The sequence below is a fragment of the Triticum urartu genome, chromosome 1 (assembly GCF_003073215.2).
Source record: "Triticum urartu cultivar G1812 chromosome 1, Tu2.1, whole genome shotgun sequence".
In the NCBI taxonomy this organism is placed as follows: Eukaryota; Viridiplantae; Streptophyta; class Magnoliopsida; order Poales; family Poaceae; genus Triticum; species Triticum urartu.
The window spans coordinates 530,316,534-530,342,010 of NC_053022.1; positions in this window are offsets into that span (position 1 = coordinate 530,316,534).

The following is a 25,477-nucleotide window of genomic DNA, read 5'->3' on the forward strand; positions in this document are numbered from 1 at the left end:
GCTGGACTCGACGAAATAAAAGCCATCTTGGCAACAAACCCAGTCCTGGCCGCGCCAAACATTGGCGAACCAATGCTATTATACATTGCAGCAACCCATCAGGTCGTAAGCGCAGTGCTCGTCGTCGAACGAGAAACGGACGGACACAAATTCCCCCTTCAAAAGCCGGTCTACTATGTGTCCACTGTCCTTACTCCGTGCAAGTCACGGTACCCGCATTATCAAAAGATTGCGTACGCGGTATTTATGGCATCCCGGAAGCTGCGACACTACTTTCAAGAGTGTTCAATAACAGTAGCCTCGAAAGTGCCACTTAACGATATTGTAAACAACCGCGACGCGACGGGCTGGATTGCAAAATGGGCCATTGAGCTCCTCCCGTTCGACATAACTTACAAGCCACGGCGAGCTATCAAGTCGCAAGTTTTGGCCGACTTCATCGTAGAATGGACGGAGGCCGAACTCCCTAAAGGGTACGGCACATCTTCCAATTGGGTCATGCACTTCGACGGCTCCAAAATGTTGGCCGGTCTAGGGGCTGGCATCGTTTTGATGTCTCCCATAGGAGACACAGTTCAATACGTACTCCAGATAATGTACACAGACTCCAACAATGCAGCCGAATATGAGGCCCTTTTACATGGTCTCCGGATGGCAGTATCCATGGGCATTCAATGCCTAGAGGTGCGCGGGGACTCGAACCTCGCAATATCCCAAATAAACGGAGACTTTGATGCCAAGGATCCAAAAAATGGCAACCTATCACAACGCCGTCCTAAAAATTTCAGCTCGGTTCGAAGGGCTAGAATTTCACCATATAGCCCAGGAAAATAATCAGGCGGCAGATGTCCTGGCACGCATCGGCGCAAAACGCGATGTAGTCCCCCCCAACATCTTCTTGGAAAGGCTGTTCAAGCCATCCGTAGTATGGGAAGGGGAACCCGGCAATAACAGCCCGGACCCAACCGCACTGCCCGACACCAAACACTCTGACATAATTGGAGGCTCTGCCAATAAAATAACACCTTCAACCCACGTAATAATGGTTGTCATCGCCCCGTGGACAGAACCATTCCTCGCCTACCTTACTAGGCAGGAACTCCCTGGGGACCAAAATGAGGCACGCTGCATAGTGCGGCGATCTAAAGCCTATAAAGTCCATGAGGGAGAGCTTTATAAGAAAAGCACTACCGGAGTCCTTCAAAGGTGCATCTCGAAGAGGAAGGGCGGAACCTCCTGGCTGAAATTCATGCTGGACTCGGCGGTCATCACGCTGCAGCTCGGTCCCTTGTAAGCAAGGCCTTCCATACAGGCTTTTATTGGCCGACGGCCCGGGCAGATGCCCAGGACATAGTCCAACGATGCGTCGGTTGGCAGGTCTTTGCAAACCAAAGCCATATGCCACCCACCGCCCTCCAAACTATCCCCATCACTTGGCCCTTCGCGGTCTGGTGGCTTGACATGGTTGGACCCCTTAAAGGTGGAACCCACAAGAAAAAATACTTACTGGTCATGGTGGATAAGTTCACCAAATGGATAGAAGCCAAGCCTGTTAAGACGGCCGAATCTAGACTGGTGATAGACTTTATATCCGGGGTTGTACACCATTACGGCATCCCCCACAGCATCATCACTGATAGCGACACGAACTTTACGGCCGACGAGGTAAAACTCTGGTGCAAAAACATGGGCATCAAGCTCGATTATGCTTCCGTCTATCACCCACAAACTAACGGCCAGGTCGAACGTGCAAATGGTCTTATCATGAGCGGCATCAAACCCAGATTAGTGCGGTCCCTTAAGGAATCTAATATGCACTGGGTAGAGGAGCTCGACTCCGTACTCTGGGGGCTGTGGACCATGCCGAATCGCACCACCGGATACACACCATTCTTCATGGTGTACGGCGCAGAGGCAGTTTTGCCCTGCGACATAATTCATGACTCACTTCGAGTGCGCATGTACAAAGAAAGAGAAGCTGAGCTCGATCGGCATGACAGTTTGGACGCCTTGGAGGAAGAGCGTGACGTGGCAAAAGCCCGTTCCGCATTATATCAACAGCAGGCTCAAAGATACCAAAGTAGAGAAGTACGGGCCAAAAATTACAACGTTGGCGAATTAGTTCTACGCCTGCCGGACAAGAAAAAGGACAAACTTAAGCCCAAGTGGGAAGGTCCCTTCGTAATTGACCAAGTCCTGACTGGTGGAGCATACCGTCTGCGAGATGCATCAGATAACCGACTCGAGCCGAACCCATGGAACGCAGCCCGTCTCCGAAGATTCTATGCCTAGCGTCGGACTCTATGTTCGTCTCCTTCCTCTGTTCATTTTTATATACTTTCTGTCTTACATTTCTCTCCTCCTTCTCTCTCTCTCTTATAGCCTTTAAAGGCTCATAAAGTGACGCGCTATCCGCGCTCATTAAACCTGGGGGCTTCTTTAAACAGAAGCTTATTTATACAGGCTTCATGCCCAACACATGTGTCACACTTCCGCATGTACCTTTTATTCACCATTATATGCATCGATATGACTTAAGTTTTGGCCAAGCTGGGTTGCCTGGCTCCTGTTCTTACCCCTACGTTCCCGCTTGTTCGGCTAGGTGGTAAAGGGAGCACCTCTGCGATTGTTACTACCGGGTCAGCCGGATGTGTACCTCAGACTGGGTGAAGCTGAAAGCTAGCGTTCTTAAGGGAATATTCGGTCGGTGAACTAAAGATGATCTTTTTTTCACTTATTTATCTATACGCCCCCAGATGTTTTTCCTGCGTTTCTTTTCACAGAATGGACATGCACTTTAGGGCATGCCTCCTAGGGAAAGGAACCCCTAATGGAACTATTCTCCCTGGAAGATTTTTCTTACTAACCATGTAATATAACATAACTAGTTGGGCACTTGTCTGTTCAAGCACTAATGACCCCTACGCCTAGTCTCCATGCATACCCCGGTTCTTATATAACCGCGAGGGTATTCAGACACACTCCGGACCGTCAGGTCCCGAGGTTGAAGAAAAAAGGTCGGCCATGACAAACGATCTACAATCCGGCTAGAAGGCATTACACATGTCAATTAAAATTACATAGTCAATCTGACTGATTGTATTCCTCTTCAATACCATCTAACAGGCTGTCTAGCTTACAGTCCTGTTGGGAATACTTTGTGGCCAATTCTACTTGGCCGTATACTAAGCTCACAGGGATCTCCTTCCCATCGGGCCCCACGGGTCCGACCTCGGTCATGTGGTTTGGTTCAGCCTTCGTGTACCGCGTCTTCACCATCGCCCAGGCCTCCCTGGCGCCTTGACGGCAGGCCGACATCTTCTACAATCGGAAGCGCCATCGCGCTCCCTTCAGCTTCTCTACAAGCTCTCCAAGGCCTTCGGGCATGGAGACGGATGGCCACAAGGCCTAGGCGACGCCTTGCATCACCTGTCGAACTCGTTCTGCAGTTGTGAGAGCTCGGGAAGAAGGTCACCCATAGAACCGGGCATTTCCTCTGCAGGACGACCTCTTAGCATACCTACAGACATTACTCTTTTAGTCGACTTCCTCGCCGAACTCTTTTTTCAAAGTTTGTTTAAGCACTTACTAAATATGCCGCGTCAAAGCCGCTGATTCTCCTTAACGGAGTCCAACAGCTGGGCACGAACATCCTTCAGTTCGACGCCCAGCTTGGTGTTGGCATCTTGGAGATCGTTCTTCTCCCGCCTCACCTTTGTCAGCACACTCTCACCAGCCTTCAGCTGGCGTAGGAGTTATTGCTTTTCCGGATTTAATCGGGCGCCATCTGCAATTTCATTTGTCAGATTTGCATCCATGCCGCACTTCACAAAATACTTATCTTTCGAAGCGTATATTACCAGAGGGGGTCTCCTTGGGCTCCCCTGCCGCGGCTAGTGCGGCCTCAAGTTGGGCTTTGCACTGTTCCAGCTCCTGGGACAGTAGGGTATTCTTTTCTGTAAGAACCTGCATAACAAATGATCCTTAAATCAGTTATTCTAACTGTTTCAAGTCTCGGGGCTACTGGTGTATATATAATTACCAAAATTTTCTTACCCGTATGTCTTTTACATATTGCTCCGTGGCTCTGGCTAGACCATTTTGAGCGGCACGGAGGTACGCATCTCCCTAATTGAAGGCATCCAATGCCTCTTGGGAGAAACAAGCATCGCGAAGAACTGCCCGGCAACACCTGTGGTTCATGGCACTCTCCACCTCGGAATTGGTGGCAGACAGCCTGTCCATATCCTCTGTCGGAGGAGCGTTCGGTGTGCGCCTTGTGTTCACCTCCGCTTCCGGACCAGGCTTTGGAGCCTGGCTGGTGGAGGCGTGATTGGCAACCTCTCTGGATATAGTCCAGCGAGGTCTCTTCGTCCTGAAGAGAGCACGAGCGTTAATATGCCTTGAAGGAATAACACCTGGGAATAAGATGGCATGCTATACCTTTGCGCCGGCGTCCCAGTCCGGACCGCACTTCTTTTTAGCCCGCGGGGCCTTGCCGCCCCTCGTTGGCTAGTCGCCGCAGGCTCGGCCTCCCGTCTCAAGGACCTCCCCTGCAAAACACGGTTGTCATACGGCAATCGAAAACACGCGAGGATAGATTCCTTTTCAAAGTGTTGGGACTTCGGTCTCAGTTACCTGTGAGGCTGGGAGTAGCCCTGGGTAATCGGCCGTAATGGCCACCAAGGCGTTGTCCTTGCTCAATTGATGAAACACCCCATCAATCAGCTGCACAGATAAGTCCGGATCCTCTTGAGTGGCCGGGTCGAGGGACCGTCCCAGATCCTCGGGTTGTGGAGGGGGGCTATTTATTTCTTTAACAGCCTGGCGCAGTTCCTGTGTTGAAGTCGTTAGACTGAATATTTAACGATGGGAATATAAAACGGATGGGCAAGTAAAAGTGTCCACCTACCCAACTTGGGGGATTGTACATAGAAAATCCACCCTGTGGGTTGACGCGGAGAAATTCCTCCTCTTCTCCCTTGTACAAAGAGGACAAGATCTTTATTAGAGCGGCAGCCGAATCCGGCCCCTTACGACCGTGGTGGGTGGCGTCGTCCTCCCCGTTGAAGTCCCACATGGGGTGGCCTCTATACTGGAGCGGCTGCACCCCTCGCATGATGCATGCGGCCATGACCCCGATCATGGTCAGTCCGGAATGAGCTAACAATCTTAGGCCCATCAGGTAAAGAACGTCCTTGTCGCTTTCCCTCTGAGGGCTCCGTGGACTCCATCTTAGGTGCTTCTTTAGGGGAGCACTGTCGAACTCAGGGAGGCCGATCCGGACAGGATCCGGCAGCGGGACGTCCTCTATATAAAACCATTCTGAAGGCCAGTCCTCGGACACCTTCTTTGGGGTTCCGGATAGATATCCGGTCCCAGCGATGCGCCACACTTCGTCTCCACCCACTTGATATATTGACCCCTTCTGAGAACGGGGCAAAAGGCAGAATAGCCTTTTCCACAGCATGAAATGGGCCTCGCAGCCCAAAAACAGCTTGCAAAGGGCTACGAAGCCCGCGATATGCAATATGGAGGCAGGCGTGAGGTTGTGCAGCTGGAGGCCATAGAACTCCAGGAGCCCCCAGAGAAACGGATGAATTGGAAATCCGAGCCCTGTTATTAAGTAAGGGACAAGGCATACCCGCTCTCCTTTGGAGGGATTGGGGCGCTCTCCGCTTTCTATTCGCCGTTATAGGTGGCAAGACCGGCTCGAACTGGGACCATATAGGTCGGGGGGAGAAATCCCTTGGTCTGGAGCATCACTAGCTCGCTGTGCGGGATGGAGCATCTCTCCCAATCTCCAGGATGAGGGCTGGAAGGGCGAGAGGAGGAGCTGCGGCAGCCGGCCATGATAGAATGGACCTCTGTCGGATACGCTCTGATGAATACTCGCGGAGGGGAGAAGGTGTGGTTTGGATCTAAATCCTCATCCCCTTAAATAGGCGGCTCATTCACGTGGCTAGGGGTGTAAATATAAAAACACCCTGACTTTTCGTATTCGTTTGACACGTGGAAGACAGCCATTATTGGGCGTGGAAGCCAAGGAGTGCTACATTTACAAGAAACCAGACATTATTCGATAGGTACACGGAAATTGGAGGAGAACCCGCCTTGCAATGCCGAAGACAATCTGCGCGCCGGACTCGTCGTCATTGAGGCCTGGTTCGGGGGCTACTGAGGGAGTCCTGGATTAGGGGGTGTCCGGATAGCTGGACTATACCTTCGGCCGGACTCCTGGACTATGAAGATACAAGATTGAAGACTTTGCCCCGTGTCCGGAAGGGACTTTTCTTAGCGTGGAAGGCAAGCTTGGCGATACGGATATGTAGATCTCCTACCATTGTAACCGACTCTGTGTAACCCTAGCCCTCTCCGGTGTCTATATAAACCGGAGGGTTTTAGTCCGTAGGACGAACAACAATCATACCATAGGCTAGCTTCTAGGGTTTAGCCTCTCTGATCTCGCGGTAGATCTACTCTTGTACTACCCATATCATCAATATCAATCAAGCAGGACGTAGGGTTTTACCTCCATCAAGAGGGCCCGAACTTGGGTAAAACATTGTGTCCCTTGCCTCCTGTTACCATCCGGCCTAGACGCATAGTTCGGGACCCCCTACCCGAGATCCGCCGGTTTTGACACCGACAGGCGGGTTACATGTAGAGTCAAACTCAGATTAGGACTTAACCTATTTTGACGTCTTACCATAGGCTTCTCACCATGGGCTTCTTAACGTCTTGGGATTCTTAACATAAGCCGATTTACAATCCGGCTTACAATCTGGCTTAACTGTCTGGCTTAACTGTCTGGCTTAACTGTTTGGCTTAACTGTCCGGCTTACATAACTGTGTCTGCTGGCTTACGATGCTTGACTGTGTCTGCCGGCTTACATGACTGTGTCTGCCAGCTTAACCTGCTTAACTGTTCCCGCCGGCTTATAGTCTGCCGGGTCACCAATGAAACATCAAGTCCCAGCCAGGTTATATCTCCGGCCGGGTCACACCACGGGGTATATCCCCGACATTAGCCCCAAGTTTAATTTGGATTCATCCAGGTTAAGCTGATCTTGTAAAACAAACAGAAAAACAATTTTGACAGATTATGCTCTGAGTTAAGAACTCTTGTAAGCCGGCACCTGATCATCCTGAAGTCCTTGTCATTTCCTTCTTGTGGGAAGTCCGGGTCAATATACCAACTTCGTAATCAATTTGCTAACATTGGTTTCTCACAGAAAAATATTGTGAAGAATATTGGCCTTGAAATACTCATCTGATTTTCAGCCGGCTTGAAGATGTAGATCTCCATTATAGCCCCCAAGGGCCGGGTCATTATGCAATAATGAGCAGGGACTTTGTAAATATGATCATGTAGACTTGAGCAGCAATGTGTAGCCCCCAAGGGTCGGCTCAGTAAGATAATACTGAGCTGGGACTTTCTATATAATTCATTGATAATAACATCATATGATGTAATCTCCACCATGGGGCTTGAACCCATGTCCATAAGGTTAAGAGCTTTGTACTCTGCCAACTGAGTAGTGGATCTTTCAATATAATGGACTGAGGCTTGTGTACCTTCAATTTTTGACAGGAGCAATTGGTATCCCCCAAGGGCCGGCTCATTACAATGGGATGAGTCGGGTCTTAAATAAGTTGATCAAAAAATGACTTTACATTAGCCCCCAAGTGCCATGGTGCATGCTGGCAGTGACGTGGGACTTGCATATTTGATGTAATCTCAATTTGAATAATGTAGCCCCCAAGTGCCAGGTCATAAGCCTGCAGCGACTCGGGACTATTCCCTCCATTGTAAAAATAAATCATGCCCATTAATAAAATAATAACCATTGCGCTGAAGCGACTTAATTTGAAGACCTCCATCATAATATTGGCTATTGATAACCATAATAAAAATCCAGCCATGTTGGCTATTAAACATTTGAATAATATAATCCGGTTTGGAAAACCGGTTCCTGTGATATTGAATCATACTGCCGGTTTAGGATACATGTGCAGTAAGGGTGATAACCCAATCTTTAGAAGCCAAAACTTCCAATTGTTTATGATTGTCATATGATGGTGACTTATCATCCAAAGTCAAGCCGGGTTAATCGAAACCACATATATGCTTCAGATATGAACAAAAAGGTCTCAAGACAAAACCAAAGATTGTTTTCAAAAAACTTAAGTCAAACAAAGAGAAAAAAGCGAGGCTTCTGATTCGAATACAATCAGTAAGCCGAACCAAAGGGGTTAAGCTAGGATTCGAATACGATCATGTAGCCCCCAGTGGTTTTAGCGTTGCGCCGATCAAGAGGGTACCGGTAGCTATGTTCTCTTTGGTTCAAATACGACCTATGTTTGAACAGGAAGCCCCCAAATGACCTTGAGAGTTTTTAACGACTCTGATTCAAATACAATCAAAGTTGGACCCGAAAGGGGTTAAGTTATGATTCTAATACGATCAAGAAGCCCCCTAGTGGGTTTGGCATTGTGCCGATCAAGAGGGTACCGACAACTATGTTCTCTTTGGTTCGAATACGACCTATGTTTGAATAGGAAGCCCCCAAATTACCTTTTGAAGTAGGGTACATATGTTTGAGTTGTGCCTTGCAACAGACTCTCTTTGGTCCCTTTAATTTTTCCTGAGACCTCGAGCTTTGCGAGAGATAAATTCTTCTTGAACCGGAATTTTTTCCGGACGGCCTTTAAACTGGCAACATTTATTGAGCTATGTCCATGTAGCCCTCGAGTCTTTAAGACAACTCAATGAGTTGACTTGAGATTCTCCACAGTTGACCGTGATATAGACCGGTTTGAGTCCTGCATGGAGAACTTGCAAGCCAGAGTAATTGCTCTTTTAAAGAAAGCAATATGTAATATAAAAATATACTGGATGGATTTCACCTGATACGTCAAGCCAGTAATTATCCATCGCAGAGTTGATGATCACCTTGGTGAATCTGAAATCAATCACGGCCGAGTCGGCCACTTGAGAAGGTAGATGAGCCGGCCGCGGCGTTTTAAGCCGGTGCAGACGAGTGAATCAATCACAGCAGTGGTAAGACGCACGGTCGGCGAGTCAATCGCGGGCGTGGTTTCAGCGAGTTGATGTAAATCAAGCTGTAAGGGGCGGCGGCTTGCACACACCCGATCAACAGCAAGCGGGCGTGGACGCTGGTGCATGATGATGCTAACATACACTCCATAGGCACAGTATGGCACCACCTTTATACTGAATCTTTGTCCTGCACACATAAAAAATACACAGGCCAAAGTAGTTGTTCTCAAAAGGAAAAAATTGATGCGTGCTATTTAAGATAATCTGGACAGATGTCACCTGATGTATTTGGGTTGCGGATGATCCGTTCAACACAATAGAGGCGGCGGCTTAAAGCACTACACCGGGCGGCTCAGAAGGACCCTCCAGATCATGTTTTTTAGCACCTGACCACTTTGACTTTTCTTTCATACGGTCTCTTCTTATTTCTCCAGTAGCAGGAGTAAAGCAACGCAGCGCGGAGGCGCGGAAGTAGCTAGTGACAGGTTGTGGCTGCACCTGGCGCGGGCGGCGGGGCAGAGGCATCGTTAGCAGCGACTTGATGCTGCACATGGCGGCTCACGGCGAGGCTGCAGCGACTTTGATACGGGGCCGCACAGCCAGATGGAACAAGCCCGGGGCGGTTCACAAGCGGCAAGGTGAGACTGCAGCTACACCGGGTCAAATGGTCTGAAGCAGGCGAGATGGCTTGTCACAACCGGCAAGGGTGGCTGCTGAACCGGTTGGGAGGTGAGTGTCAGGACCCCGATTCCATATCACATTGATCTAGCCGGTAACACCTCATATCACATTGCGGCCTCACGCACGGTATCCCATGGTTGTCGCCTTACCATGGCCCGGGACCATTTGCACCTTTTGGCTCACGTATATGATAGTGTCGCTAGCATCCATATGACAGAGAACCCGGGACTATATGGCTAGTCGTGAACCCAAAGCGGCACAGACCTATGGAGACAGGCATACATGAATCACATCGATCATGTCGGTCATCAGCGAGTGAATCCGGGCTGTAGCACTGGGCTAACAGGACTCTGGGGAACCCGGGCTATAGCAGGCTAGGAAGGACTCCAGATGTCACCGCGTGACATTTCCCCGAAGGGACAGACATAGGAACGAGGTGAAACACATGCCGGCTAGTCAAGTGTCCAGAGCAGTAGTGCTGGGCTAGCAGGACTCCGGTGAACCGGGCTGTAGCAGACTACTATCGCTCAGGAAGCACTAGACTACATTTCCCCATATGAGAGGCTACCAAGGATAAACAACTAGATTGTCGGATCCCGCTCATACCGAGCATTTAAATCATACACACAATATGCCCGATATGAGTGCATACAACATGGCATCACAACAAAACTCTACAACTCAAGTACTTTATTTAAAGGCTCCAGAGAGCCATACATAACATGTTCATATAGGTAGGGGTCACACGACCCGACACTCAAGTCATACAATCATACAAGCACAAGCGGAAGCAACTAGTCTGAGTACAAACACTAAAAAGAAAGAAGGCTTCTCGAAGCCCGTCTATCTACATAGGGCCCTCCATGGCCAGGATCACCACCTGGGTGGCTAGTCACTCGTCGACATCAAGGTCTATGTAGAACCCATCAGAGGGGGCGGTGTTGTCGTCTGAAAACAGTAATTAAGCAAACATGAGTACAATGGTACTCAGCAAGTCTTACAACAGAACCTACAATACATGCTCATTCTCAAGAAGGTGGTGGAGTTATTGCAGCAAGCCGGCTTTGACTCTTGGCTAAGCTATCCTACGAGACTCCACTAGTAAAAAAGTTTTCGCACACGAGTCCACTACTCACCAACACAATACTCCACTGGGGATCCTCCCTCGTCATCCTACGAGAGGGCCATCCTCGGTACTCACACTTATCTTGAGTCTTTTAGTAGTAACCATTAACTTGTCTATGAACTATATAGGCAACCAAGTAGTCCTTTACCGCGGACGCGGCTATTCAAATAGATGATGTTAACCCTGTAGGGGTATACTTCTTCATACACGCTTTCACCACTTACCGCCGTTTACACGACATGTACTCGGCAACCTTCAAGCGGAAGCCCAACGAGGGTGTCGGCCACGGCCTACCTAAACACTTAAGTCTCTAGTCCAGGCTTATCGCCTATCCAGGTTCCATCCGCAGGGAGTCCGGCCGAGGTTTCCACATACGGCCCCGAACGATGTGAACAGGGTCCCGAGACGCCAAACAGGCGCCCGGCATACCCGGCCACGGTGTATCTACCGCAACATAGCCCACCCCTAGGGTCAGTGCTACGCACGGCCGCCAACACATAACCTACAAACACCAGAAACTATTTGCAACTCCTGGACAGAGTACTAGGGTGATTAAGAAGCCGAGAGGATCAATTAAGGATCCCAATGCATGGTAGTAGCTGATTCTTAAAATCACACATACAGATCTCAGTTCTTAGGGACGGCCTCAATGAAACAACCCACCATGTACTCCTACATGGCCTCTCATCGATACCTTTACCAATTCATGTTCAGCACATCCCTCACATTACCAACATAAACTTTTCACTCTAGCCCATCACCCAGATGAACCAGACCTGACACAACTCTAAGCATAGCAGGCATAGCAAGGTAGGAATCACATACATGGCTCAATCAACTCCTACACATGCTAGTGGGTTTCAACTAGTTAGTGTGGCAATGACAGGTGATGCAGAGGATGAGGGTTCAACTACCGTAGCACACAGCAGTTTGAATCGCACTGTCTTAATGCAGTAAACAAGAGCAGAAGCGAGAACATGGGATTGTATCGGAATGATCAACGGGTTGCTTTCCTGATGTAGTGGTAGTAGGATACTGCCCCTTCAGACGGATACTTAGGGTTATCCTCGGAGGCAGAACCTACCACGAAAGACACACCGAAACATAATCAACACATGAAAATATGCAACAATATGATGCATGCCATGACATGGCAGAATGAATGTGTCTTGGCCTAATGCAAGCTAAAGCAGAAAGGAATGAACTCATTTGAATCAAAGATTCAAATGTTGGTTCATTTAACATAGCCTTATTAGTGCATTATCTCATTTTGCTTAAACATCAAGGTTAACTTGTTTTGTCATGCATGAAACCATTACATATGGATAGATTGAATTTTTCTGATCATTTTTCATATATAACTTGTTTGATTTGGAGCTATGGTTGATTTTCTATGATTTTTAGAAGTTTTAGCTATTTTCTGGAATTTCCTATATAAGAATAATTCCAGTAATTGAATTAATGCGTCAGCATGACATATGTGTGACGTCAGCGGTCAACTGGGTCGGCCAGGTCAAACCTGACTGGTGGGCCCTGTCTGTCAGTGACTCAGCTAACTAGCAAGATTAAATTAACACTAATTAACTGTCAGTGGGGCTGGGCCCACATGTCAGTGACTAAACTAATTAAAATTAGTTAGTATTAATCCTAAACTAATTAACAGGCCGGCCACACCTGTCATAGGCTCAGGGGGAGGTCAACCTGGGCCCACACAGGGTCAAACAGGGTCAACTCGCCGGCGTTTAGCCGCCGGCGAGGCCAGACGCGGCGGAGCAGCGCGGGTTTTGCACTCCAGTGACCAACAGGACGGCGGAGACCATCTACATGATGCGGGGAGGAAGCCGCGTCGAGTGGTGGAAGTGGATGGAGCTGGGGTGGCCAGAAACGTCGCCGGCGACGAGTTTGGCGGCGGCCGGAGATCGGGTAAGGTTGAACTAGTCACTAGGGTGCACGGAGAGGCGCGTGGTTTGGTGCGTTGAGCTCCTAGGGGTGCGGTAGGGCTAGTGGACAGGGTGGCGCTGCCATTGGGTGGCCGGAGCCTCGTCGGCGACGAGCTCCGCGGCGGTGCGTGCAGGTGATCTACGTGCAGTCGCTACGGGGCTCGAGAGAGGGAACGGAGAGGGTGGGGAGGTGGCTGAGCTCACGGGGGTCACGTCGAGGCAGTCGGCGAGGCCGGGGATGAGCTGATGCGGCGGGGACGGCGAAGGGGATCTCCGGTGGCCGGAGTTGAGGACGAGCTCGGTGCAGCGTCTCCGGGGCGAGCTAGCGCTCGGGGCTCGACCTACTCGATGTAATCGACGACGGCGGAGCTCGTGGACACGATGGCGCGGCGCGAGGACGACGGAGGGCGCAACTACGACGACGGTGCGGCGACAGGGGCGTCGGCCATGGTGGGGAACGGCGAAGGGAGAGAGGCAGGGGGAATGGCGTGTCCAGGGGCTTTGGTGTGCGACGTGGAGGCGTCCAGGCGTCCAGGGGCGTGGGCGGCAAGCAGGTGGCGCCGTGGCGAGCTCAGGCATGCCGGCGTCACCTCCCTGCCTGCCTGGCAGGGAAGAAGCAGCTGGCTGGCGCGGGCCAGCACAGTGCTAGGCCGCCAGGTGGGCCGGCTGGTGGGTTAGGTGGGCTGCGCCAGGTATGTTCCTCTCTCTCTCTTTCTTTCTTTCTTTATGTTTTTTTTATTTATTCTATTATTTCTGTAGCTTCAGGGCTTTATTAAAAATGCCAGGGCATTTCCATAAATCATAAAATTAATCATGGCTACTACTTAGAATATATCCAACAGCAAACTTTTTAGTTTATGATTATTTGAGCATTTAAAATATTTTATAGCATTTAAATGCCCAAATGCAAATACTATAAGAATTAATCCAATGACCTTAAGATGTCCTAGAAAAATGTGCACCATTTTTGTCAAAGGTTTTAACCCAAAACAAAAAGGGTGGGCTTTTTAGAAGGGCATTTCAGGTTCATTGAAAAAGTTTTTAGTAAACCCTAGTTGTTCCAGGGGCGTGCTGGGGGTTCTGTCATCCCCATTTCAGTTTTCTGGGAATTTAAACATGGTGCACAAGTTCAACCAATCCTAAAGTATGACTAACACAGGGATGTGACAACTCACCCCCACTCAAAAGAATCTCGTCCCGAGATTTAGGATCCTCCGGGAAGAAGGTGGGGTACTCAAGTCGATGACGATCCTCCCTTTCCCAAGTGGCTTCTGTCTTGGAATGGTGTGACCATTGAACCTTGAGAAACTTGATATTATGGCGTCGAGTGGTACGCTCGGCTTGATCAAGGATACGAACAGGATATTCCCGATATGAGAGGTTATCTTGTAGATCAAGCGTTTCGTGGTCCACTCCACGGATAGGATCCGCGAAGCAATGCCTGAGTTGAGAAATGTGGAAGACATCGTGAACTCTGGAAAGATGCGAAGGTAGTTCCAATTGGTAGGCAAATTCTCCTCGTTTGGCAAGAATGCGAAAAGGTCCGATGTAACGGGGAGCCAACTTGCCTTTGATACCGAAACGATGGGTTCCCTTAAACGGAGTAACCCGAAGGTAAGCCTTCTCACCGACTTCATAAGTCATGAGCTTATGTTTACGATCATATTGGCTCTTTTGACGAGATTGGGCTGTTTTCAATTTCTCACGAATAACGCGAACCTGCTCTTCTGCTTCCTGAATCATATCCGGGCCAAAGAGTTGTCTTTCCTCGGTTTCCGGCCAGTTAAGAGGCGTTCGACATTTTCGTCCATAGAGAACTTCGAAAGGAGCTTTGCCCAAACTAGCTTGATAACTATTGTTGTAAGCAAACTCCGCGAATGGAAGGCATTTCTCCCAACTCATTCCGAAAGAGATGACAGAAGCTCGGAGCATATCTTCCAGAATTTGATTGACTCGCTCTACTTGACCACTTGATTGAGGATGGAAGGCAGTGCTAAAAGAGAGACGAGTTCCCATAGCATTTTGGAAACTCTCCCAAAATCGAGAGGTGAAGAGACTCCCACGGTCTGAGTTGATTTCCAATGGGACACCATGAAGAGACACTATTCGGGAGATATATAATTCAGCTAGCTGGCTAGCGGTGATACTCTCACGAACAGGTAGAAAATGGGCTACTTTGGAAAGACGGTCGATCACGACGAAGATGGCATTATTCCCTATCTTGGTCCTGGGAAACCCAGTGATGAAATCCATACTGATTTTATCCCATTTCCACTCAGGAATAACCAAAGGTTGAAGGGTGCCAGCAGGCTAACACGACGACAAACGCCGCAATTAGAAATGTATTGAGCAATTTCTCTCTTCATCCTAGTCCACCAAAACCTCGGGTGTAGGTCTTGATACATTTTAGTACTACCGGGATGAATGGTGATAGGGGATTCATGAGCTTCCTTAAGGACCAACTGGCGTAAATGTTGTTTCTTGGGAACCACCAAGCGGTTCTCGAAGAAGACAACACCTCACTCATCCATGGAAAAACATTTAGCAACTCCGCTAGTGATGTTTTCCTTAATCCGGGATATGCCCTTATCATACCGCTGGGCGGTTATGATCTGATCCATAATATTAGGCTTCGCCACCAGGGTGGATAGGAATCCTCGAGGAACAATGTGAAGATTAAGCTTACGAAATTCCTCATGGAGAAGTGGTTAACTTTGTTGTAACATCAGGTTGTTACAATATGATTTACGACTTAGTGCATCAGCCATGACATTGGCTTTGCCCGAGGTGTAAGTTATTCCTAAGTCGTAATCCGAGATCAACTCGACCCAACGTCATTGCCTGAGATTCAAATCTGGTTGGGTGAAGATATATTTCAAACTTTGGTGATTGGTGAAGATCTCGCAACGATTACCGAGGAGGTAATGTCGCCAAGTTTTAAGTGCATGGACTACAGCTACAAGCTCTAGATCATGGGTGGGATAATTTTCCTCATGTGGGTGTAATTGCCGTGAAGCATAGGCAATTACCTGATGATCTTGCATGAGTATGCAACCTAGTCCTTGTCGCAAGGCGTCGCAATAGATAATAAAGTCCTTGGAGAAATCTGGTGGTACCAGTACGGGAGCAGATGTCAGGCGTCTTTTCAGTTCCTGAAAGCTGAACTCGCACTGTGGAGTCCACTCGAACTTTTTATCTTTCTTGAGGAGTTCAGTTAGAGGTTTAGCAACCTTGGAGAAATTCTCGACGAAGCGACGGCAGTAGCTCGCTAAGCCAAGGAAGCTCTGAACTTGCTTGACCGTCTCAGGTGGAGTCCAATCAAGGACAGCTTGAACTCGCTCGGGATTGACAGCAATACCCTTACCATAGATTACATGGCCTAGATAGGTCACTTCTGGCAACCAAAATTCACACTTGGAGAATTTGGCATAAAGGCGATGCTCTCGAAGTTTCGTCAATACCAGCCTTAGATGTTCGGCATGTTTCTCTTCATTCTTGGAGTAGATGAGTATGTCATCGAGGTATACTACGACGATTTTATCCAAATACTCCATGAAGACCGAGTTCATTAACCGAGAGAAGGTGGCTGGGGCATTTGTTAGACCGAAGGACATAACGGTGTACTCGTATTGGCCATAGCGAGTAACAAAGGCCGTTTTGGGAATGTCCCCGTTTCTGATTTTGATTTGATGGTAGCCCAACCTCAAATCCATCTTGGAAAAGACTGAGGATCCAGCGAGCTGATCATACAGATCGTTGATCCTGGGAAGCGGATACTTGTTCTTGATAGTGACCAAGTTGACAGGTCGGTAATCTACAACCATTCGATCCGTTCCATCCTTCTTCTTGACGAAGAGGACGGGGCAAGCCCAAGGAGAGGAACTAGGATGGATGAAACCCTTTTTCAAGGACTCATCGAGTTGGTTCTTAAGCTCGGCTAGTTCTAAGGGTGCCATCTTATTGTTGGGTTTCGTAGTAATTTCAAAAAATTTCCTACGCACACGCAAGATCATGGTGATGCATAGCAACGAGAGGGGAGAGAGCTTTCTACGTACCCACACAGACCAACTGCGGAAGCGTTGACACAACGTAGAGGAAGTAGTCGTACGTCTTCACGATCCAACCGATCAAGCACCGAAACTACGGCACCTCCGAGTTCGAGCACACGTTCAGCTCGATGACGATCCCCGGACTCCGATCCAGCAAAGTGTCGGGGAAGAGTTCCGTCAGCACGACGGCGTGGTGACGATCTTGATGTACTACAGCAGCAGGGCTTCGCCTAAACTCCGCTACAGTATTATCGAGGACTATGGTGGCTGGGGGCACCGCACACGGCTAAGGAATAGATCACGTGGATCAACTTGTGTGTTCTTTGGGGTGCCCTGCCTCTGTATATAAAGGACTAGAGGGGGGAGGCTGGCCGGCCAAGGGAGGGCGCGCCAGGAGAGTCCTACTCCCTTTGGGAGTAGGATTACCCCCCCCCCCCAATCCTAGTTGGAATAGGATTCCTTGAGGGGGGAAAGAGAGAGAGGGGGCCGGCCACCTCTCCTAGTCCTAATAGGACTAGGGGAAGCGGGGAGGCGCACAGCCACCTTGGGCTGCCCCTTTCTCCTTTCCACTAAAGCCCACTAAGGCCCATATAGTTCCCGGGGGGTTCCGGTAACCTCCCGGTACTCCGGTAAAATCCCGATTTCACCCGGAACACTTTCGATATCCAAAAATAGGCTTCCAATATATCAATCTTTACGTCTCGACCATTTCGAGACTCCTCGTTATGTCCCCGATCTCATCCGGGACTCCGAACTCCTTCGGTACATCAAAACTCATAAACTCCTAATATAACTGTCATCGAAACCTTAAGCGTGCGGACCCTACGGGTTCGAGAACAATGTAGACATGACCGAGACACGTCTCCGGTAAATAACCAATAGCGGGACCTGGATGCCCATATTGGCTCCTACATATTCTACGAAGATCTTTACCGGTCAGACCGCATAACAACATACGTTGTTCCCTTTGTCATCGGTATGTTACTTGCCCGAGATTCGATCGTCGGTATCCAATATCTAGTTCAATCTCGTTACCGGCAAGTCTCTTTACTCATTCCACAATACATCATCTCACAACTAACATATTAGTTGTAATGCTTGCAAGGCTTATGTGATGTGCATTACCGAGAGGGCCCAGAGATACCTCTCCGACAATCGGAGTGACAAATCCTAATCTCGAAATACGCCAACCCAACATCTACCTTTGGAGACACCTGTAATGCTCCTTTATAATCACCTAGTTACGTTGTGATGTTTGGTAGCACCCAAAGTGTTCCTCCGGCAAACGGGAGTTGCATAATCTCATAGTCATAGGAACATGTATAAGTCATGAAGAAAGCAATAGCAACATGCTAAACGATCGGGTGCTAAGCTAATGGAATGGGTCATGTCAATCAGATCATTCAACTAATGATGTGATCCCGTTAATCAAATAACAACTCCTTTGTCTATGGTTAGGAAACATAACCATCTTTGATTAACGAGCTAGTCAAGTAGAGGCATACTAGTGACACTCTGTTTGTCTATGTATTAACACATGTATTATGTTTCCGGTTAATACAATTCTAGCATGAATAATAAAAATTTATCATGAAATAAGGAAATAAATAATAACTTTATTATTGCCTCTAGGGCATATTTCCTTCACTTGTAGGGTCTTCTATAAATTGGAACAGTTCCTGGAAGAAGGTCTATCAAAAACTCGACATCCCTGTCAGGTGGAACACCTGGCGGTTCTTTTGGAAAGACATCCGGAAAGTCTCGGACTACCGGAATATCCTCAAGGTCTGGAAGGGGGTTGGGATTTAGGGAGTAAAGCTGGCGCTTGGCCACTCGAGTTAAGACATTGACTGTCTTGCCCGATGGTTGAGTAAGTTGAACGGTTCTAGTGGCACAATCAATCTTAGCATAATGAGTTGACATCCAGTCCATACCTAAGATGATGTTTATGTCCGAGGACTTGAGAGCTATTAAGGATGCAAGGAAGACAAGTCTATCGACAAGAATTTCGTTCCCATGGCTTACTCTAGAAGTTTGCCATCTAGAGCCAGGGGTTTGAATTTCCATGGTAGCGGCCATGTCACAGAATGTCGTGTTATGCAATCGAGCATAGTTCTCGGATATGAATGAATGAGATGCTCCAGTATCGAAAAGAACAGATGCCAAATGGCAATTAACAAGGAGCGTACCAAGGACGACGTTAGGATCTTCATGAGCCTCCTCGGCTGAAACATAGTTAACATGGCCATGTGCAGTGGTGACCAGCTTGGTGTAGATTGTCTTTCCCACTGGCTTACCACGACCAACGGACTTCCCAGATTGATTGCGGTTGTTTTTCTGAGGACACTCTCGGCTATAGTGACCCAGCTCTCCACACTTGAAACATGTCACAACATTAGGGCGTGGAGCGCATTAGCAGCGGGGCCACCATAGGGTTTGGGCGGTGCAAACTGCTGGTTGGGATGAGGCGCCTCAAAGGATGGCCTCGGAATGAACCTGGGTGGCAGTGCCGTGCTTGGAATCCACACCCGACGCTTCTGAGATCCAGAGCCGGATGAAGAACCGAAATGACGGGAGTGCTTGCGTGAAGCGTCATAATCAGTCTGGCCTGTCTCAGCACTGATGGCTTTATTGACCAACTTCTGAAAGGAGGTGCACTCGTGCAGACGAAGATCGCGGCGAAGCTCAGGGCTAAGTCCCTTGCGGAACCTTGCCTTCTTCTTAGTGTCGGTAGATACTTCTTCAGGAGCATAACGTGCCAGATTCCCAAATTCACGACTATATGCATCCACAGTCTGTCTTCCTTGGGTGAAATTGCAGAACTCCTCCCTCTTGCGATCTATGAGACCTTCCGGAATGTGATGCTCACGAAAAGCCTCACTGAATTCAGCCCAAGTAGTGATTTGGCCGACCGGGCGCATGGCTTCAAATTTTTCCCACCAAAGGCTAGCAGGGCCTTCGAGGTGATAGGCAGCATAAGTAACCTTATCAGCTTCAGCTACGTTGGCAGAATGTAGCTTGTGGGTGATGCTGCGAAGCCAGTCATCCGCGTCGAGGGGCTCGATGGAATGGTTAAACTTTGGTGGGTACAGCTTGATAAAGTCATTGATTGACACCAAGTCATTTCGCTGATGGCGTGTAGTGTTCTGCTCAATCCGCTCCAACAAGCGGTTAGTCTCACGCTTGTTTCTTTCCGCCTCCAGCATCACTTCGGCCAGAGAAGGCGGGTGAGGTAGATTTTCACCCCTAACTGCACTGGCTTCCCCCTGCTCTGGGGCAGCAGGGTTGCTGCGGGTGTTGACCATCTAGGGGAAAACAAGACAACAGTTTACATAAGGATGGCACAAACTTAGCAAGGAAGTGCAGAATGTAATGATAACACGGAATGCAGAGATGTTCATCCGTATGTCATGGTAATATAGAACTGCCATATATATACCAACGGTCACACATACCATACATAGTTTAGTACAAGCCCAGGCTACAGTACAACTATGATGAAAGACGTTACATCTCATAGGAGGCATTCCAAGCTCCTATATATTATTTGTCTACACCTTCGGTATTGATTACACACAAAGTCATATTCCATAAGTCACGCAGGACAGTGGAGATACAACTATTACAATACTAGTGATACTACTACTAACTCAGACAGCTCCGTAGTAGTCCTCATAGAAGTCACCTCCATAGCCTAGAAGTTCAACATGATCATCCGGGAACAGACGGTCCTGAGGAGCTTGTGGACCAAAGGGGCTAGGATGAGGTCTTGGACCAACAAACGGTGGCCTGCGGGGACCACGGGGTGGGGTGATGCCTCCCACATCACGCCAAACCACCATGTCTGGCAGAGCAGATCTCACAGGATACAGATCCCTTGTATCCATACATCCAGCTTGCACCGCAGGTGTAAACCGAGTCAAAGTGGCCCAATGATCAGCACGGGTGTTCAAAAGCTCCAGCCTCAAGGCCCGATTCTCTCGGTCCTTATCCTCGAGCATCTCGGCAGTGGTACGAGTTAGTGAGTCCCCCTGAGTGGAGTCAGCATAGATAGCCTGGAGATACCCTTGCGCTCCTGGAAGTGAAGCTGGCATGTAACGGAAGTCAGTGTTCCGAAGCAGGCCAGTCCGGACTCGCATGATGGTCATCATGGAATAGGCAGCATCCTGCACAGCCATCTCAATAGTAACCCCGAGTCCATAGGAACAATGGAGGGGCTCGGTAGATCCAGGATAAGAAGGAAATATCCTGACGGTGCCGAAATATTGGCTTTGATTAAAGTCTCGGAACTGCTCTTCGACAGTGTATTCGGGATACCAACGGTAACCCATCTCGATCATTACCCGGACTAACATAGCAGTATGACCGGGCACATCAAGGCACCGGGTCAGGCGAACCACTTGGATTTGAGCACGAGTGGCCATCTGAAAGCACAACCACAATGCAAAGACATTAGAATTTCTAGGGAAAATTGGACAGCATAATAGCTGTAAATGCTCAGAAAAAGATTTGAGACATCCACAACAGTTTGCAATACCACTCAACAACATCATATCAAGGTTCTGATTCAACTAGCAACATACTAAAAGTAGTAGAAACTGTACTGAGGCTTGTAACAACAATCCTATAAGCTACTACGGATTAGTAACACGTGAACCTGACAGAAGAAGAGAGCCTAGTCCTTAACCCACGTTGAATGAGAAGAGAATGACTCAGATCAGAGGGCATAAGGTAAAGGAGTAAAAGAGCATTACATTCCCTCCCACAATCAATTCCCCTACATATAACTAAAGCATTTCTAGACTCGACATCGACCAGTCTGGCTCAACGAACCTACAGGCAGTCCGGCTCTGATACCAACACTGTCAGGACCCCAATTCCATATCACATCGATCTAGCCGGTAACACCTCATATCACATTGCGGCCTCACACACGGTATCCCACGGTTGTCGCCTTACCATGGCCCGGGACCGTTTGCGCCTTTTGTCTCACGTATATGATAGTGTCGCTAGCATCCATATGACAGAGAACCCGTGCCGACATGGCTAGTCGTGAACCCAAAGCGGCACAGACCTATGGAGACAGGCATACATGAATCACATCGAACATGTCGGTCATCAGCGAGTGAATCCGGGCTGTAGCACTGGGCTAACAGGACTCCGGGGAACCCGGGCTGTAGTAGGCTAGGCAGGACTCCGGATGTCACTGCGTGACATTTCCCCGAAGGGACGGACATAGGAACGAGGTGAAACACATGCCGGCCAGTCAAGTGTCCAGAGCAGTAGTGCTGGGCTAGCAGGACTCTGGTGAACCGGGCTATAGCGGACTACTATCGCTCAGGAAGCACTAGACTACATTTCCCCATATGAGAGGCTGCCAAGGATAAACAACTAGATTGTTGGATCCCACTCATACCAAGCATTTAAATCATACACACAATATGCCTGATATGAGTGCATACAACATGGCATCACAACAAAACTCTACAACTCAAGCACTTTATTTAAAGGCTCCAGAGAGCCATACATAACATGTTCATACAGGTAGGGGTCACACGACCCGACACTCAAGTCATACAATCATACAAGCACAAGCGGAAGCAACTAGTCTGAGTACAGACACTAGAAAGAAAGAAGGCTTCTCGAAGCATGTCTATCTACATAGGGCCCTCCATGGCCAGGATCACCACCTGGGTGGCTAGTCACTCGTCAACATCAAGGTCTACGTAGAACCCATCGGAGGGGGCGGTGTTGTCGTCTAAAAAAAGTAATTAAGCAAACATGAGTACAAAGGTACTCAGCAAGTCTTACAACAGAACCTACTATACATGCTCATTCTCAAGAAGGTGGTGGAGTTATTGCAGCAAGCCAGCTTTGACTCTTGGCTAAGCTATCCTACGCGACTCCACTAGTAAAAAAGTTTTCGCACACGAGTCCACTACTCACCAACACAATACTCCACCGGGGATCCTCCCTCTCGTCATCCTACGGAGGGCCATCCTTGGTACTCACACTTATCCTGCTGGCTTCTGATGCTCTGCCTTTACTCTCTGACATACGTCACAAACTGCTACATACTCCGCAATATCCTTTTTCATTCCGGTCCACCAGAAATATCCTTCAAATCCAAATACATCTTGGTATTTCCTGGGTGAATCGAATATGGTGAATCATGTGCCTCTTGCAGAATCAACTTTCTGATTTCCGGGTTATTGGGCACATAAACACGGTCTTCAAACCATAGGGTGTCGTGCTCATCCTCACGAAATCCTTTAGCTTTTCCTTCTTTCATCTTCTCCTTTATGGAAGCAATCTCCTTGTCAGATTTCTGAGCTTCTCTGATTCTGTCCATCAATGTTGACTGAATCTCCAATGCTGCTACATAGCCTCTCGGAACTATTTCCAAACATAGTTCATGAAAATTTTCTGCTAACTCCTTGGGTACTTCTCCCGTCATTAACGTATTGACATGGCTCTTGCGGCTTAATGCAACAGCTACTACATTAGCTTTTCCGGGATGATAATGCAATCTCATATCATAATCCTTGATAAGCTCCAACCATCTCCTTTGTTTGAGGTTCAACTCCTTCTGCGTGAAAATGTACTTCAAACTCTTGTGATCCGTGTACACCTCACAATGATTTCCAATGAGGAAATGTCTCCACGTCTTCAATGCATGCACTACGGCTGCTAACTCCAAATCATGCATAGCATAATTCAATTCGTGGGGCTTCAGTTGTCGTGAAGCATACGAAACAACTCTTCCTTCCTGCATAAGCACTGCTCCAAGTCCTCGACGTGAAGCGTCGCAATACACCTCATAATCCTTGGTTTGATCTGGCAAAATCAACACTGATGAGGAAACCAAACGGTTCTTCAATTCCTGAAAACTAGCCTCACACTCATCAGTCCATTTGAACTTAGTATCCTTCTTCAACAACTCCGTCATAGGTTTCGCAATGTTTGAGAAATTCTCAATAAACCTCCGGTAGTATCCTGCGAGTCCAAGAAAACTCCGGATCTCTCCAACTATTGTTGGGGCTTCCCACTTGGTCACAGTTTCAACTTTAGCGGGATCTATTGCTATACCTTCTCCAGATATAACATGTCTGAGGAATCCTACTTCCTTCAACCAAAATTCACATTTGCTGAACTTGGCATATAATTGATGTTCTCTGAGCTTTTCAAGTACCAAACGCAAATGCTCCTTATGCTCCTCTTCATTCTTCGAATATACCAGGATATCATCAATGAACACTATGCCGAACTTATCCAAAAACTCCATAAACACTTTGTTCATCATGTTCATAAAATAGGCTGGCGCCTTAGTCAGACCAAATGACATAACGGTATACTCATACAGCCCATACCTGGTGGTAAAAGCTGTCTTCGGAATATCCTGTTCTCGAATCTTCAACTGGTGGTATCCTGATCACAAATCGATCTTGGAAAACACTTTAGCTCCTTGCGATCGATCAAACAGATCATTGATCATTGGTAGCGGGTACTTGTTCTTGATTGTTACTTCGTTCAATCCTCGATAGTCAACAACCATCCTTAACGATCCATCCTTCTTCTCCACTAGAAGTACTGGTGATCCCCAAGGCAAAGAACTTGGGCGAATATATCCCTTATCCAGTAACTCCTTAATCTGCTTCTTAATTTCCACCAAATCTTTTGCTGGCATCCTATATGGTCTCTTCAATATTGGCCCAGTGCCTGGCAAAAGCTCAATCAAAAACTCAATGTCTCTATCCGGTGGCATGCCTGGCAACTCTTCGGGAAATACATCAGGAAAATCCTTTACCACTGGTACTTCCTCCTGCACAACTCCTGATAAGGAATTTACTTGTGTCCTGTTTGGCGCATGTCGGGATACATACTTGATCCTTCTTCCTTCTGGCGTTGTGAGCAAAATTGTCTTACTGGCGCAATCGATGTTTCCTCCATACATCGACAGCCAATCCACACCAAGAATCACATCCAGACCTTGGGATTCCAGAATAATTAAATCTGTTGGGAAAACATGCCTTCCTATACTTAATGGCACTTGAAAACATCCTTGACTGGCCATGTACTCTGCTCCTGGTGAGCTTACTAGCATAGGTGTTTTGAGAATCCTAGTTGGCAGGCTATACTCTTCCACAAATCCCCTTGATATGTATGAATGCGATGCTCCAGTATCAAAAAGAACGAGTGCAGTAAATGACTTAACCAAAAACTTACCTATTACTGCATCGGGCTGAGCTTCAACCTCCTCCACATTAACGTGGTTCACCTGTCCCCTGTTGAAAGGGTTCGGCTTCTTTCCAGAGCTTCCATTGCCGTTTTGTCCTTCAAGACAGTCATTTGCATAATGTCCTGGCTTCGAACACTTATAGCAAGTGACGTGGCTCAAGTCCTTCTTGGCTAGGGTTGATGGGGTGCTGTGGTTCTGGCCATTGCTTCCTCCATTCCCATTACCATTCTTGGTGCCATTGTGGTTGTGCGAGCTACCTACTCCATGAGTATGCTAAAAATGTCCTCCCGGTCTAGGGGTAAAATGAGGCTTCTGCTGAGATCCTGAACTATACTTTCCTTGTCCATACTTCCTCTTGCGGTTCTCAATTTGTTGCTG